Genomic DNA, 16,966 nt, shown 5'->3' with positions numbered 1-16,966 from the left:
CCCAGTTTACACCTGTGTCTGGTGTTACTCCATCCCAGATGCAGAATCCAGCATTTGGACTTGTTAAATTCCATCACACTGATCTTTGTCCAGTTTTCCAGTCTATCTGGATCCCTCCAGCAAGGCGTCTCATCTTCCAAGAGAGTCAACAGCAGCAAACTTGCTAGTGGTGTGTTCAAATCCTGCATTTGGGTCACTGATAATGATACGGAACTGAAGTGGCCTTAGAACTGGACCCTCAGGAACACCACTGGTGACTGCTTACCAGCCTGATGTAGCCTCACTCATTTTCTCAACATATGTAGATAAATATTTGTGAATCCGAAGATACATATGTGTATACTTGCGTAGCATTTTATTTCACTGTCTGTGTTAGTGAAATACTCAGTAAATACATCAGAAAGTAATAAATTTCCCTAGAATAATAATCTCAACCTGATTTTCAACCTCAGAATTGCCTCTGTTTCTGAAGGTTTACAAAAATAATATTACAGAGTTTTGAAAGTCTAACATATTGGAATGCAAAGCCTTTCTAGTAAGGTTCTTGAAACCAGTCCAAGTTTTACATTTTTATATGTTAAAGAAAAGGTGAAAATCAGCTCATGAATCAAACTACATAAAATGAATAAGTTGTCCCTGACTAGTTTCTTCTGGTCACTTCTTCACTAAAACCAGTCTTTATATATCAAAAGAGAGACAAGGTTTTTAATCCCAGATATGAAAGTTGGGAACAAGACATGCTAAGAGGAAGAGGCAAAGTAGGCATTTCTGACAGTAAGGCAAAACTGAAATCTCCCTGTCAGTCTGACGAGCTCTACAACAGTAGATAAGTTTTAAATTATTTTATCTATATCAGCTGAACAAAAAATCAGATAGTTATAAAACTTAATTTCCACGGGCAGATCTGCTTAATTTGCTTGATGTAAAGAAAAATTTACCTACAGGTTTTTCAATGGACAAACAGCTTCAAGAAACCAAAAGGTACTGCACACATACAGTGATCCTCATGCTTAAAATACAGTTTATATTCCTACTTTCTCTGAGATCTAAATAATCTATGTAACATAATTTTTTCTCGAGCCTTGGGTGAAAAAAATTCATGTAAAAAAATCCTTTAAAATCCCTGGAAAATTCCAAAGTCCAAATTCCAAATAGGATTTAGTTTATGCTGGTTTATTTTTTCTTAATTTCAGTTTTCCAGATTTCTTCATTCTCTGTGAATTTTGTCATTATGTGGTTTCTTTTTAACATGACAGTTGAACAGAGGTTGCTTAAATAAATGCAGTTTTATCAAGTCTTCAGATAGAAGCTGTTCTTGCCCTGTAGTTTCAGGGTGTTTACAAAAACACATTTCCAAAGTAGTGTCCTACATCAGGCAAGAAAGAATTCTTCACATGCCAATATGCAGACAGTTGCTTAAGGATATATCAGCCAGCCAGGATCATGCGTGTCTGACTTGTATAACACTTGCTTTAAATGTAAATAAATCAAAACTAGGTCCAGTACACAATCTTATTCAGCTGGGACACATCTAGGGAATGTCTGGCAGAGGTAGAGGTTATTTTCCCCCTAAGTGTCAGTGAGTGACAGATCTCAATGACACCCCACGCTATTTTTCTACAGGGAGTACCAAGAAGTAGAAAGACAGAGACTTCCTACAAATCTTGACATGTCTAACAGTCCCAGGGTATCACATCAGCCCCTTTAGGTTATTTCAATTTGATCTACATATCCATGAAAATAAAAATCAATGTGCCCAATGGTCTAGTAAAACATTCATCCTATCCTGTGCAGTCATTTCTTTTCTGGAAAGTCCAGGCATAAAAGGCACAGTGACCCTTGGAGCTATGCCACAGGGAACACATCCATCCTAGCCAATGATGTCATGCTGAACAAGGTAATAGGTATAATTTATTAACCCATCTCCCCCTTGACTCTTCTGGGATGGCATAGGCCTGCTTATAGCGAATGTTGTAAATATTTGCAGGTGTTTTTAGAGGAGCCACATAGAAAGACAGTAAGCAGATTTTTTTCAGGCTCTTGAAGGATATGACATCAATACTTAAATGAATATATATATATATTTTTTTAATAATCTCACCACATCATAGAGGCTTCAATTTACCAACTGAAAAAGTCAGAGCATTTCAATGTGTGAGACAAAAATATTGATTGATACAAGGAGAAAAGTCTTCAGATTGAATATTAGATCCTCTCTATTATTCAATATATGGGGCCCAGCTTTCAAAGTTCTCTGAAAACAGCAAGTATTTTCTTCTATTATAACAGTGACGTTTGGCAAGATTTACAGATTTTAATGAGGGAGTGAGGCATAGAAAACACTACATAAAAGAGAGCCAGCAGTGCTGAACATAGGCAAAATATTTATACACCTGACATATTGCAGGTATACACAAACACACTCCACTCCTTGTTGGAGGCAGCTAACAGAGCCCTCCAAAATACAACTTGCTCTCCGCAGGGCCAGAGAAAATTTGTAGCTATCCAGAATATACTGTGCAAATAAAAACAAGATAAACACTGTTCTTTTGGTGGGGAATCAATAGAAGAATAGACAGGCATGGGTCCAAATCTGAGATAAAATTGTATACTCTCACTGACTTCAAATTCTTATAAGCTCAGAAGAAGGCAGGTCTGGATTAAAGTCTGGAAACTAAATGCTGTACACTGCATATAACCCCTGTTTTATTTTCATATTTTGAAGTGTCAAAGTTTTTAAAAATGCAAATCTTTATCAGCATTTAAAATACTTAATACCTTAGGTATTGAGTGTAATTGTAATTTAGTGACCAGTTATAAAGTTGGAATTTCATTCCAATCAGTTTAAATACCAACTTTCAGCTATAAAATAACATAGATCATTGTAGTATGGATTATTTACTATATCAGAACTAATGAAACCAAACTGTACTGCAGATACACCAATATTATCCAAAATACATGCATTACCCTGTATAAAAGAAGGGCTAGTGCAGATGTAGAGCGCCTTTCCTTCACACTTTTAAGTTTGTATTCATTTACAGATGTGCCGCCACCACCACATATTTCAACTGTAATTGGCTGACCAACAGCAAGGCAGCTCTGTACTGCAGCTCAATTCAGAATCCTTCCAGCCTTCCAATGAATGGAGAAAAAGAAGAAGAAGGGGGGAAAAAAAGGTTTGAATAAGTTAAAAGAACCAGAAAATTCAACAATGTGTCACAAATAGAGAGGTCATTATGCCTGGATAACCCAGGATATTAACAGTTGCAGAAAGTGAAACACTATCCACAACTTAGCAGTCAATGAGCCCTGCTCAGAACCAGTGATCTGCTGTACGACAAGGGTGGCATTTTACAGTTCAGTGAAAAATGGAACAGACCCTTGATATCTTCATTTGTCCTTTTTCTGTGCATATTTCACAGTGCAACGATTTAGGGTCCATAACGTGTCACTTGTTATAACTACAGAGTTTACTTGAAATATGTATGCACAGAAAAAAAAAGTTCAGTGAACTGCAATGATTGCAACAAATCTATAGTCGTTGAGCCAAAATAAAGTTTTATTCCAAGTCTGAAACAATGTTAGTTAAATGTGCCAAAAGTCCAGTTTGAATTATTTTTGCTTCCAGTGTGCACATTTACTACAGAGGTATATCACTTAAACCTTTGCTACAGGTCAACAGCTCAAAAATGTTTTTTAATTAAACCCCATTTTAAGATAGGAATGGCTACAGCAATAATGTAATTAAAGTGTTTTGTCTTCAACATTTTACTACACTGAGTATAAAGTGAGAAAAATTACGAATGGAGGGAATTATTTTTATAAAAGACACTGCCAGTGACAAGTGTCAACATTGCATATTTCAGTCCTTCTTAGAAAATGCCACTAGCAGCTATTCTAGATTGGGAATACTGGTGGGTATTTCTATATATATTTCTAAGAACATTTTCTGCTTGTACATTTTTTCTGCACAACCATAAATAAACATTCTGAACCACTGATTAAGAGGTAACATTAGGAAAATGTCAGTCTGCAAACATAGTTTACAATTTCTAAGAAAAATTCACTGTATGAATACACCTGGAAATGTTTCAGATAACATCATGTGACAGAACAGCAAGGGACAAAACCAATTATAATTGAAGTGTACTGTGTACTGCAGAATGCCAGCAAAACATTATTTTGTTCAATTAAGCATGAAAATAAATGTTTCAGCAGCATATACAAGAACTGGACTATATGATTTTACAAGTTCTGATAAAGATTTGTATCTAAACTTTCACAAGTATTCCACTGTCTTCTGCTACCTGAGGCCAGAAATGGAAACATCTTAATTTTGTCCTGAATTGCTGGTTTGACCAGAAAAGGAAATACCAAAAATCACAAAAATACCAGTTTCATGAGTTTTCCATATAAAAACATTTTAGGTGGATTCCAAGAAGCCTTCAGACTGTCTTGTGCTGATGTAACTCAACTTCTGAGGGTCCTATGTTCAAGTTCATCTTCCTGTTACATGCTTTGTATATGGGTTGGTTTTCATAACTCCATAAATAAAGGTTTTCATGTGAGAAAAAAAGACAGGTGAATCTCAGTTAAGCAGAATATTAAGATGAAAAGGGAGTCCTTGAATTAATAGGGGGGGAAAGCTTTTAAACACAAATATTAGTATTTTCATTACTCAAAGACTATTGATCATATCATACTCAAGTCTGTTATGGATAACATATTTGGAGAATGAAATGAGACATTGTATCTTGGAACCATAAAAAGACCTGTATTACCAGATGAACTCTTTCAAAGACAAATTTATAAAATAAATCATCTACTAAAATGAGTTCAAGTCATTTTGCCAATAGCACTAGAACTCCAGTAAATGATTGCCTTCTTCTTTTTTTTAAGTAAAAAATTAAAAAAAATAAAAGAAAAAAGATTGTGCTTAGGTCTTTTCAAAAATCTATCAATATCCAAATTTAATAGGATTATTAGAAACTAATCCAGTTTACTTTATGTGTTTCAAGAGTACTATGGCTCTCCCTCTTAAACTGCAGGAAGAATGTAACTAAAAATAGTATATTTAGAAAGCACATACACTGAGGTTTCAGGAATGGACTTTAGATGGTCAGTTATGTGAGGTCAACAAGGAGAACGTTTTCATTCAGGTGTATCAGTACAAAAGTTCTCCTAATAGCAGAAATAAACAATTTGGAGTTTAACTAAATTCTGCAAATCCCTTAGACACATAACTTGCTGTGTGCACACGTCACACACACCCCCCCCAGAACAAGCTATTTGTCCTGTAATTCTTGGCAGGTATCAAAACTCCAATTAATAGTTAGTGTAACGCTATCCCAGGCTAAAACAGCTAATTGGGTAAATACTCCTTGTGCTGAATGAATGATGTGCTACTTACAGTATCAGCACCTCCCTTCAGATGGATCCCCGCAGCAGGAGGAGCTCGCATCGAGCAGGGAAGTTGGCAATATGTTAATGCACTTGATGAGTGGGGAAAGGTTCTGTTGTTGCCAGACCTTTGACTTGAACTTGATAGGGCTGATTTGGCATTCAGCGACCGGTTACATTCATCAGGAGGTGAAGCTGCAAAACAAAGATAATGTGGTGGAAGCAATTAGTATTCACAACATCAATAATAGGTCTTCAGCATTTGACCGTGGGCTAAGCAAAGCTTTAATAATATCTGGTATGTAACATGCTTTTTAAAAAGTAAATCACAAAACTATTTTGATTTTATGCTGAAATATCACCTGGTTTTCATGTAGAATTTCTTGTTTAAATGCAGTTTTTTGTTTAATATTCACAAATATATATTCACAAATATATATTCCAAGGCTTTTACAAGCTTTCAATGAGGTTAAATACATTTGTTTCAATTGAAGTGCATGATAAAGTGGCATAAGCCAGGTTTCTCCTCTTCTTCAAGAGTTCATTTGAAGTTCTTCACATTTGCAATTTATGGCATTTGATTCTGCTATATTGTTCAGGGAGGGGAAGTCAAGAAGAGGACAGCAGTGGTAATTTCTGTCCTATTTCCATCTCTCCAACAGGGTCCCTGCCAAGAAATAAAATTATCACTCCGTGCTAGCTGGTAACTTGGTATCCAGGATCCTGTCTTGACCCTTCTCCCTAGAATTTGAATCTCAACTCTCATTTAAATTCACTCCCTCTGTTGTCTGTCAAGAGAACAGTCAGCAATTCCCCTCGTTTCATCAGGAATTCTCCCTGTTTGGTCAGTAATTCTCCACATTTGTTCAGAAATACTCCCTGTTTGGTCCACGTAGGCAGTTCAAGGTATGGCAAAGGCCCTGCTTTACCCCATTCACGTGCTGGCAGAGTAGAAAGCCCACAGGGAAAAGGAGGATTTCATCAGCTCCATTGCTTCAGAAAATGTTTCATCAAGAAAATGCTTCTGTAAGTCTGTGGAGAGAAATGGGAGGGAAAAAAAAAAAAGATTAAATCACAGAATCATTCATGGTGCAAAGGACTTTAGGAGTTTATCTACTCCAAAGTCCTTTTCAGAGCTGGGGCAGCACTGACTTCAAGCCTGTTTCCTCAGTGGTGGGTTCTTTCAGGTCCTGAGAACTTCCAAGGACTGAGATTCCATAACCCTTTTGGTGCTGTGTTTCAGTGTTTAATCCTTAATGGGAACGCTTTCTATCCTACATCACTAAACCTCCTCTTTCAAATTACGACCCTTGCCTTTCATTCCCCCAGCATGGACCTCTGAAGAGCCTGTGGATTCCTCTCACTATTAACCTCCTAAAGGTATTGCAAGGCGGCTATTAGGTGTTCCAAAGCTATCCAATGAAACGTGACAGGAACACGGGGCTGAATTACAGAGGGAAAAAAACTTAGAAATTAAAGCTAGTAATTGAATCCTGACTTTGAACAAAAGTTATTTGGAATAGAATCCTAGAGTCAAGTGAATGTTGTGCTAATTTTAGTCTTCTCTAGAAACACTCACTGACCTAGGAAATTTACCAGAACATCTGAATAGTTTTAAAGAGGTATTTTAAGTGAATAACGTTTAAAATAAGATAGGAGTGGTTGCAATTTCAAACAGGTTTGCAGTTTAGAAATTGTCTGATATTCAGTTGTTTCATTTCTATTCTTTATGGTATTTACAGGGCATTCATAAGGACAGTGAATTGCCTGAAATTCTATTTTCTGCCATGTCCTAGACATGACAGTTCCTTCCAAGCATAGTAAAGCTTTCTCTGTCACTGGACCAGAGTACAGGGAGGGAGGAAGGGAGGAAAGGGGGAGAGAGGAAGGAAGGAATTCGGAAGGAATTCGGAAGGAATTCGGAAGGAAGGAAGGAAGGGAGGAGAGAGGAAGGAAGGAATTCAGAAGGAATTCGGAAGGAATTCGGAAGGAAGGGAGGGAGGGAGGGAGGAAGGAAGGAAGAAAGGAAGGAAGGAAGGAAGGAAGGAAGGAAGGAAGGAAGGAAGGAAGGAAGGAAGGAAGGAAGGAAGGAAGGAAGGAAGGAAGGAAGGAAGGAAGGAAGGGAGGGAGGAAGGAAGGGAGGAAGGAAGGGAGGAAGGAAGGAAGGAAGGGAGGAAGGAAGGAAGGAAGGAAGGAAGGAAGGAAGGAAGGAAGGAAGGAAGGAAGGAAGGAAGGAAGGAAGGAGGGAAGGAAGGAAGGAAGGAAGGAAGGAAGGAAGGAAGGAAGGAAGGAGGGAAGGAGGGAGGGAAGGAAGGAAGGAAGGAAGGAAGGAAGGAAGGAAGGAAGGGCTTATTTACACTAGAAGAATTTTAAGATCATTTTTCCCCATGATGACTTTTACAATCATCACATTGGCAAAATTATAGAAACTGGAGCTTACCTCATAGCAATTAAACTAAGGAGTATCGTTTTATGATATCTTGTTTCTGTCTTAGCCTATTTTTCCTGCCTATTATAAACTCCCATGTTATAAAATTGAATTTTCTTTGAAATTCAAATCAATCCAGCCTTTTCAACTTTAAAGAATCCACCTTGGTTGTTATGAGAGAAATATCCAAAATCCAGCAAGAGTGCAAATACAGTGGAAGTAGAGTCAGCTCTCCTTGTTGCTCTTCCATGGGCATTTCAAAAATTACTATTAACTTTGTTTTGGGGAGGCCTAACATTTTGCAGTTAATTTTACAGCTTGTTCAAGACTAGCATCCCATCAATTACAGGGGAATTAGATGAGATAGAACAGTCAATATTGCAAACAAAGCTGAAAAAGTTTGTTAAGTTTGCAAACAGAAAGAAAAATTACACAAATTGTTTTATTGTGCCATGCAAAACTGCTGTATCACACATCACAAACAGGGTGCCATTATGAGACTTCTGGGGTTTCCCTTAATTATTCGTAAGATAATCAAAATCTCTTAAATTAATTTTTAAAACTTAGAAAAGAGAATAAGGCATCTAATAAAAGCCTACAGGGAAAAAAATAATTAGAGAATAAAAAGGATTTGTTCACTATTTTGCTAAGCAAAACCTTGTAATATTACAAAATATCAGGAGGGAAAGGCTTCAAAAAGAATGCCAGTGCAGTCAAATCAAAACTGGAGGCAGTAAAAGTTTTTCATCTTATTTTTTTATATTAACAAAAATTCATTCTAATAAAAATAGTTCGACAAAGTATTCATAGTAAAGGACTAAAGCACCACTTAATGTGTTTAACTCATAAATGAGTCTGAATTATTTTCCTCTATTATGCTTTCTTCTATGCAAAATACCTTGACTATTGAATGGTTATACATAAAATACAACAGCATGATGGAAAATCAGACTGGAATTATGCAAAACACTGAAAAATTCCCAGTATGAATTACAGAAATTAGTAATCTTTAGAGATTTTATATTGTTCCACATTCTGCAAAAGATCAAGAACACGGAAGTGTACACAACAATGCTTCTAAATCTTAGCAGAAATAGACTGCTGAACTCTACAAAACCCAAACCCCCAAAATAACTCTCCCTCCAGGCCTCTAAAAAAAACCCCAAAACAGCTGACAAATTCTGAGAGATTATATCAGCTGATGATTGTCTGTCCCAACTTGCTGGTTTAGAGATGATCTCTCTCAGTGATAAAAGGACAACAGGCTGTAATTGTCAAGGTTAGCTACAATCCCAGGCTTATACACAAGGATTATACATCCTGAATTCTCCTCTGCTGGATAGGTTTTACTTGGCAATAAAAGATTAAAAGTAACAGCCAGGGGCTCAGCTCTAATACCTAAATCTGAAGACGTTTTTAAAGTACACACATCCAGAACATGCATCTGAGCCGTTTCCCCTCAGTGTAATCCTCTTAGTGTTTTCTGTACCTCACTGAACTTTAAGCTTCTGAGAATAAAAATGTACTGTATCTGGCACCTTTATCCTACATTTAGCTTCAAAGGGCCCCTCTTGAAGATACCACATCACAATTTGTGATACAGTGTTCATTCCAAATGCATAATTGTTGGATCCATTCATCCTGTTTTCTAATATCAAAGCCAGAATATACAAGCACAATTTCTGTGTTTAAGTTTGTATTAGCTATTCCTTTCATATTATAATATATTTGAACTTGGAATATTCAGATGTTCCAGATCATAAAATAGCTCTGAGAGACATTAGATCACTGTGAGCTGACAGAATATAAAACCACTGCACCATGAATAAACAGCGTTTAAGTTGACTATCTTGAAAAAATTGCTAAGCAAATTACCATTCAGTTTCCAAAATGAGGTTGGGTAAAACTCAAGTCTTAAGTCATGGACATACTAATCACTTCATCTCCTGCACGCGCCCTCCTTGTGTCCCACCTAGAAACAGAACCAGCAGTCCCAGTGCTGCCCACCAAAGTTGTACAGTAATGCAATCAGACTGGGAATTTCTCCTAAACGGATTGTGTTACTGTGGCCATAGTGACAAACTGCTGGGTAGAGACCCTCTAACCAAAGTTGTGGACATTCTTCCAAGACAAGTCAGCTGGCTTCTCCACTGTGGTCAGAAGCAGCCATGGAAGTAAGGTTCACTTTAGATCACTTGAGATATCAACCTCTGAGCCAACCCAGCTCTCCAGCTGATGATGAGAAATAAACACCAATGGAGTGTGTTGCAGGAAACCTGTCCAGAAATTTACTTTAGGATGAAATTGATAGCCCTTTACAAATGTGCACTCACCTCAATTAAACACAGAAGTAGTCCAGATAACCCACAGTAGATTACTTTATGCCATTATGGTTACCAGTTCTAGTTCAGTACCTGTTCTTAGGGATAAATGGCCTCTTTATTTGACATGAGTTTAATTTGTACCTAAGAATCATTGTGACTACTTGTTACACACACAAGTATGAGGTTAAATAATCATATAAAAACCAAATCTGCTTGTGCAAACTTCAACTATTCTTTAAAAAGCCAGCCAGTGAGCAATAGCAATGAAAGACTTAAAGATAAATTTAGGTTATTACTGTTGTAGATAATTGTCTTTCTTAGTACTTAAGACTCAATATGTACATATGTATTTAATATAGACCCTAATTCTGCAAATGCACATACACTTATGGCTGCTTGTTCTGACCCCACAAACATTGTCCTGGAATCAAGTGAAGCTGATCGAATACCCAGTGTTGCCTGCTCAGAACTTGGAAGTGCAAGCACCACAGGATCGAGGTTGTACCAGGGACAAAAGTGCACATGAGACATCATAAGGCATTAATAAACTCATGTAGCCTCAGGTTTATCCTATTGGGAATTTTTACTTAAAATACATTTTAGCAAATTTCAAAAGAAGTGTCATTTTTTTTCCTCAATTTCCAGTAAGCACTGAGTTGAAATAACCTACTAAACTGTTGTAAACAGGAATGGAGATCGTATTCCTATTTATTGTAGGACACATCCTGTTATAAGAAGGCTGCAGTAAGATTACTTTTTCATCAGATTTTCATTCCTTTAACAGGTATAATAATTAGTGGCATTGTGCTACATTCTTACCAGTCAGCAATTATCTCCAATAGGGAAAATCATTCTCAACACCAGCTTTTCAATGTTTGAATTTTTTTCTTTTAAGTCTCTTTCCCCCACCCTGTTCCTCTAAGCCCAATTACTGTATTATATCAGAGAACTTTGACAAAGTAGTAATTAATGCACTTGTCACATCCAATCAGCAAATAAAAATTAGGACTCAGAAAAGTTGTATAAATAAACTGTAACATCACTGTTTCCAGCCGCAGTTGCTCTGCCAAAGGTCGTCCTCAGAACATGATTTAAGGGAGACCTGGATATAGAAATAACATCAAAGCTGACCTTTGAGTAAAATCAAACAGCTGCAAAGCCAGTAATGAGATTATCCACACAGAGCCCTACACATGGCAGTGAGTGCTCTGCAGAGGGAATTAAGAAAGGAAATACCAACACCTGTACTGCGTTTTTATATGGTGGACAGAAAACTCACAACCTGACACTTGTCTGGGATTAGTTCACTTGCTTCCAACTCAGACACCCTCCCAGCAGCCAGATTTTTGTCTTTTTTAACCTATAGGTTATGGGGAGCAGTTCAATGTGATTGATATCTTTGTGCTAGATTTATACTGTCAGAAACGAAAACTGTTTGTAAAGAGACAGATTTGAACTATATGGTGTTTACACTGATGATAAAGGTGAAGATTAGCTACTATTCATGATCTATAAACATTAAAAATGTCTTTAGGAAATTATGACTATTTTAACATTATTTACCTGAATACAATGAAGAAATATCCACTGAAGACTGTCAGTGTTCAGTGACCTATTGTACAGTTATATATCTGAAACTATTCAGTCTGTTAGAAAAGAAAAGGAGGAACAACGTGCTCTCTTTTAATTAAAGGATATTGTAAGAGAACTTGTCTGAAAATTCTTTGATTAGTTTCAGACACAAGTCAGAGGTATGAAAACTATAATTCAGATGAATTTTAAAAACTAATTTTCTACGTCTTTTCCTTCAACATTTTCCACTGTGTACATTTTATTGTATTTTGTGCCTAAATTACTTCCACCATGCTGGTATTTATTTTTGTGTTGTGGATTTGGGTATTTCAGGCAGATAATCAGAAAGTAAATGTTTTGGGAGCTTCTTTGGGTTTTTGGGTGAGGAGGCTTTTTGTTTGTTTTTAAATCCTCTTTTTTAACTTGTGATTATGTAGTATGTTTGGTTTATTTTTACTGCAGAGATATTGAGAAAGGAGCCTAACTTAAAAACCAAACAAACCCAATTTTAATTAAAGTTTCACTGTGGTGAAATTAGCTACTATTAGTTGTCAGTTTGACTTTATAGGAAGATTCGATGGACTGAAATATAATTTCATAACACACTAAAAGAAACCCATCAAAATGGCTAAAATATCAATTTATAAATTGTACAAAATAAAATAAGTTATTTGCTCAATATATTGCTTTCCTTCTGAGTAAACCAATCATAAACTGATGGGAGAAGAGGGGGGAGAGACAGAGTAAAACAGCTTTTGAAATTAGGATACTGTAACTACTCATTATAAATCATGTAATAGTCCACGTCTGATTTTCCATTGAATTATGAACTCATGTATTTTATTGGTTTAATGCAGGTCATTTGAGTATGGATAAAAGAATAGCCAAAACAATCATTTCCTGATGTACAAAAGAGTCAAATAGCTTATATCAAGTATGAAAGTTAAATAAATTATATGTTTCAGTTAGAATCTTCTCTGAACAGTGACTGGAAGATTTGCCACTGAGTAATTTTCGGCTTGCTTTCCAGTTCTAATTGATTCCGAATTTACCCAGAGTATTACTGAATCTAGATGTAGGACAGGCATTATGGAAAAAAACTCAATTAAGTTGATCACTGCTGCGGTCAAATATCCAGATCACAGCCAGGTTTTTAAAGGTCTTGAGATTCAGATAAGTACCAAGGAGTACTTTTTTCAAAAGTGTCTCATCACTTAACACATTTAATTTCACCAGGTGTAGGCATTTCACTGTAATAGCAAAAATTAACAAACAAAAACATCCCCACGAAAATAAAACAAACCCTCAAGTGCCTCACCCCTCAGAGTGACATTTTCATCTAAATGGAATACCCTACAAAATTATTTAATTGTTTCTCCTGTACCCTGAACCTGCTTTCATCCAAGATTTTAAGAAATTAGCTTTGCTTTGATGTTTTTCTTCACTTTCATTCAGCTTCTGAGTAACAATGAAGATAATTAGTGTATGCTTCCATTTCAGCTTAAGAAAGCAGTTTATATGTTTCAGCCAAAATATTAAATAATTTGATTAAATAGTTCTGAGGCTGGTAAAACACACATTTAAAAAGGTATTGGGGCTAAAAAATTCTAACATCTAAAATTGAAAAAAAAATAATATTATTTCTGCATGGTAGAAGGGACATTTAAATCCACATACAAAGTATTCTTCACACCTCAGAACTGATACCTTCACTGCAAGACATCACAGTCCTGGGTTTCCAAGGTTAATTTGTGATCCAATAAAACTGAGAGCTTGTAATTTTTCCTCTAGAGATATGAAGGGTATTTTAGTATCATGTGATATTAAACAAAAGTTTGTATATAACTAAAATTTTCTTTCACTATTCCATTGACATATCACTTTCTGAAAGTTGTGATGATTTTATGGCTTTCTTTAGCTAAAAATCATTACTAACACCAAAATCTAATTTCTGACTGATTGTAATTAAACACAGATTTTGCAAATCAGATTAGGGAATCCTAATAAAAAATAATCCTAAAATGTTAAAGTGAACAACACGGAATTTATGAGTCTTCAAATCAGTTTTAGGCATGAGCCTAGAAGTTTCTTGTCAATATGCAAGATCAAGACACATAGCACAGCAATGAGTTAACAGTGCCTATAGATTCGTCCTTAGGAAATCGATAAATCTATGCAAATAAAAGATATATTGAAGGAAATAAACACACGCCAACCATGATAAGGATGTAACACAGCTTGGATATATCCCGAGGAGGGAAAGGAAAAAGCTTTGGTAGGCCAATCTTTATAAAGCTTTACCAATTTAGCTTGCTTTCTACTCTTATTGGTGCTTAAGAGGTTAAGACTTTATTTGTGAAAACAGAGAGAGTGGGGAATCGTGTTGTCTGGAGCTTCCTAAGTCTTGCTTAAGATCCTTTTCAATTACGATCCATTTCTCCTTTAAAAAGGGACAAAAAAATAGAGGAGTGGAAGCAGGTCAGGGCAGCCTGTGACAATGACAGTGTGATGGGCTCGGGCCCCCCGTGGCGTTTCCATCTGCTATCATTAAGGTGACTATTCAGACATGAAAAAATCCCTCTCGCTGTGCTGACAGGCAGACATCAAGAACTATGACAAGGCATTAAGACAGAAAGTAGAGACAGAGATGTCATATCCCGCAAACAATCCTGCCTCAAACAAGACCTCTAAAATTTTATTGGAATTTAAAATCAAAATCAAAGGGCTTTTACCTGGGGGTTATCAAACTTCCCCTCGCATTAGTTTGCCATCGAGGATGCTGCTGACAGCCACAGACACACTTAGCTCCTACCTGTAGTCTCTACCAATAAGAAACACAATTTTAAATGGTTTTCTCTTTTCTCACTCTTCGATTAAAGCAGAGTTTTAATTTCTGCCCTTTTCCCCCCAGGAAGCTGAGCGGTAAGAGCAAGGCCTGGCGGTTTGAAGCTCTTTAAGCGCCGAATCCAACAGTGATAATAATAAAAAATAAACTGACAAGGCGAAGGTCCGTGATAAACCGGCGCTGCTTCCCGGCGGGACAAACGGCCCCCGGATTCCCGGGAAGGCCGACCAGGGAGCGGGCCGGGCACAGCGGGCGGGCCGTGAGGCGCGGGCGGGCCCGGCAGGGGGCGCGCCAGGACCGCTCCGCTCCGCTCCGAGCGGGAACCGCGCCAGGCCCCGTTCCACAGCCCCGCTCCACAGCCCCGCTCCACGGCCCCGCACACAGCTCCGCACACAGCTCCGCTCCACAGCCCCGCTCCACGGCCCCGCTCCACAGCCCCGCTCCACAGCCCCGCTCCACGGCCCCGCACACAGCTCCGCACACAGCTCCGCTCCACAGCCCCGCTCCACGGCCCCGCTCCACAGCCCCGCTCCACAGCCCCGCTCCACGGCCCCGCACACAGCTCCGCACACAGCTCCGCTCCACAGCTCCTCACACAGCCCCGCACACAGCCCTTCACACAGCCCTCACTCCACAGCCCCTCACAGAGCCCCGCTCCACAGCCCCGCACACAGCCCCGCTCCACAGCCCCGCACACAGCCCCGCACACAGCCCCGCACACAGCTCCGCTCCACAGCCCCGCTCCACAGCCCCGCTCCACGGCCCCGCACACAGCCCCTCACACAGCCCCGCACACAGCCCCGCTCCACAGCCCCTCACACAGCCCCGCACACAGCCCCGCACACAGCTCCGCTCCACAGCCCCGCTCCACGGCCCCGCACACAGCTCCGCTCCACAGCCCCGCTCCACAGCCCCGCACACAGCCCAGCACACAGCTCCGCTCCACGGCCCCGCACACAGCCCCGCACACAGCCCCGCTCCACAGCCCCGCTCCACAGCTCCGCTCCACAGCTCCGCTCCACGGCCCCGCTCCACGGCCCCGCTCCACAGCCCCGCACACAGCCCCGCACACAGCCCCGCTCCACAGCCCCGCTCCACGGCCCCGCACACAGCCCCGCTCCACAGCCCCGCTCCACAGCCCCGCTCCACGGCCCCGCTCCACAGCCCCGCACACAGCCCAGCACACAGCTCCGCTCCACGGCCCCGCACACAGCCCCGCACACAGCCCCGCTCCACAGCCCCGCTCCACAGCTCCGCTCCACGGCCCCGCACACAGCCCCGCACACAGCCCCTCACACAGCCCCGCACACAGCCCCGCACACAGCCCCGCTCCACAGCTCCTCACACAGCCCTGCACACAGCCCTTCACACAGCCCTCACTCCACAGCCCCTCACAGAGCCCCGCTCCACAGCCCCGCACACAGCCCCGCTCCACAGCCCCGCACACAGCCCCGCACACAGCCCCGCACACAGCTCCGCTCCACAGCCCCGCTCCACAGCTCCTCACACAGCCCCGCACACAGCCCTTCACACAGCCCTCACTCCACAGCCCCTCACAGAGCCCCGCTCCACAGCCCCGCACACAGCCCCGCACACAGCCCCGCACACAGCTCCGCTCCACGGCCCCGCACACAGCCCCGCTCCACAGCCCCGCACACAGCCCAGCACACAGCTCCGCTCCACGGCCCCGCACACAGCCCCGCACACAGCCCCGCTCCACAGCCCCGCTCCACAGCTCCGCTCCACAGCTCCGCTCCACGGCCCCGCACACAGCTCCGCTCCACAGCCCCGCACACAGCCCCGCACACAGCCCCGCACACAGCTCCGCTCCACAGCTCCGCTCCACGGCCCCGCACACAGCTCCGCTCCACAGCCCCGCACACAGCCCCGCACACAGCCCCGCACACAGCCTCTCACAGAGCCCCGCTCCACAGCCCCGCCGCGCCCTCACTCAGGCCAGCCGCGGCCGGGGCCCGGCGCGGGGCAGGGGCTGTGTCACTGCCCCGGCCATGGCAGACGGTGCTCCCCCGGCAGATCCCTCCAGCGCAGCACCCATCCGCGCTGCGCCATCCCAGCGCTCCCTAAAGGGAACCCCAAAGCAGCGCTCGGCGACAGTCCCTCTGCCCTGCCCTTGTGGCACCCAGCCAGCGCTGCGTCCAGCTCCGGGCTCCCCAGCGTCGGGACACGGAGCTGCGGGAGCGAGCCCAGAGGAGGCCGCGAAGATGCTCAGAGGGCGGGATGTGGAGACAGCATGGAAGGGTTGGGGTTGCTCAGCCTGGAGAAGAGAGGCCTCCAGGGAGACCTTGTAGCACCTTCCAGTACTGAGAGGGACTTTTGACTAAGGTTTAAATTGAAAGAGGGTAGGTTTAGATTAGATATTAGGAAGAAATTCTT

At 41.2% G+C, this 16,966-nt stretch overlaps 1 long non-coding RNA gene across 1 annotated transcript; it reads right to left on the bottom strand.

Annotated features, from left to right (window-relative positions):
• Positions 1-2,300: 2,300 nt before the first annotated feature.
• Positions 2,301-16,701, bottom strand: LOC125328213. Its single transcript, XR_007204593.1, has 5 exons — positions 16,524-16,701; positions 14,460-14,548; positions 6,333-6,435; positions 5,414-5,598; positions 2,301-4,545 (listed from the first exon to the last, which is right to left on the bottom strand). It is a non-coding gene; the product is annotated as an uncharacterized LOC125328213 (long non-coding RNA).
• Positions 16,702-16,966: the final 265 nt, after the last annotated feature.

Source organism: Corvus hawaiiensis, chromosome 6 (genome assembly GCF_020740725.1).
Source record: "Corvus hawaiiensis isolate bCorHaw1 chromosome 6, bCorHaw1.pri.cur, whole genome shotgun sequence".
Taxonomy (NCBI): domain Eukaryota; kingdom Metazoa; phylum Chordata; class Aves; order Passeriformes; family Corvidae; genus Corvus; species Corvus hawaiiensis.
The sequence above is the reverse complement of the archived record's forward strand: the minus strand, read 5'-3'. Positions and strand labels throughout refer to the sequence as shown.